The following is a 1,230-nucleotide window of genomic DNA, read 5'->3' as shown; positions in this document are numbered from 1 at the left end:
AGACAGTGTCATGTGACAACTTGCTGGGGCTACTTGCTGGAGCCTAGCAGCGGGAGGTTTAGACAGTGTCATGTGACAACTTGCTGGCGCTGCCTACTGGAGCCTAGCAGCGGGAAATTTAGACAGTGTCACGTGACAACTAGCTGGGGCTGCCTGCTGGAGCCTAGCAGCAGATATAAAAAGGGGGAACTTGACATGACGATCAGTCGGACGCTGACACTCGTTGATGCTGCATCGAAGAGTCCAGGGAATAGAAGAAAGAAGTCATGCACCCAACACCAGAGCAGAAGACACCTCCGAAACGAGGGGCCCCGCCACGTCAAAACGGTAGAGGAGTAAGGGCCTAAACCGGACGTGGTTCCTCCTGATGACGTCTTGAGCTAACTGGATCCTATAAAGGAGCTGTTGTGGTAGCAGACCACGAAACATGGTTGAAATTCCTCAGGCTAAACAAGTTGTTTGATAACCTTCTACGCCTTTGGCAATCAACAATTCCGAGCGTTGATAATGTTCATATGGACTGCTTATTCTTCTTCCATGAGATTAATAATAGCACAATACCGGCGGATCTTAAACTAAATATATTAGGTTTTGGAAGTGAGCTGCTGATATGGGGCTTACATTTTTAGTGGTAGAAAAATGGGACATCTAAGAACATTAGCATTAAAAGTGATGCACTCTGATTTCTCTTCAGAGGTTCTAAACTAAGTTACCATCACCTTTTCTACATCCATTCTCTTTTTCTTGTCATTTCTGCCTCTCTCTTTCTCTCTCTCTCTCTCTCTCTCTCTCTCTCTCTCTCTCTCTCTCTCTCTCTCTCTCTCTCTCTCTCTCTCTCTCTCACCCTCTGATTTACATAGACACACTTAGACGTATATATAAATATATATACACACACATACACATGCTTACACACACACAAACACACACATACACACACACATACACACATACACACACACATAGGTGCAGGCATTGCTATGTGTAAGACGCTTGCTTCCCAACCACATGGTTCCTGGTTCACTCCCACAGCGTGCCGCCTTGGGCAAGTGTTTTCTACTATACCTTCTGGCCGACCAAAGCCTTGTGAGTTGATTTAATACATGGAAACTAAACTGAAAGACACCCGCCATATAAATTAACAGAATGAGATAAGAAAATCCAATAGTTTTCAGAACATTTTTATCTCATTCTGTTTATATATATATATATATATGTATGTATATATAT

This window comes from Octopus bimaculoides, chromosome 3 (genome assembly GCF_001194135.2).
Source record: "Octopus bimaculoides isolate UCB-OBI-ISO-001 chromosome 3, ASM119413v2, whole genome shotgun sequence".
NCBI classification, from domain to species: Eukaryota; Metazoa; Mollusca; class Cephalopoda; order Octopoda; family Octopodidae; genus Octopus; species Octopus bimaculoides.
This window is presented reverse-complemented; position numbering follows the sequence as displayed.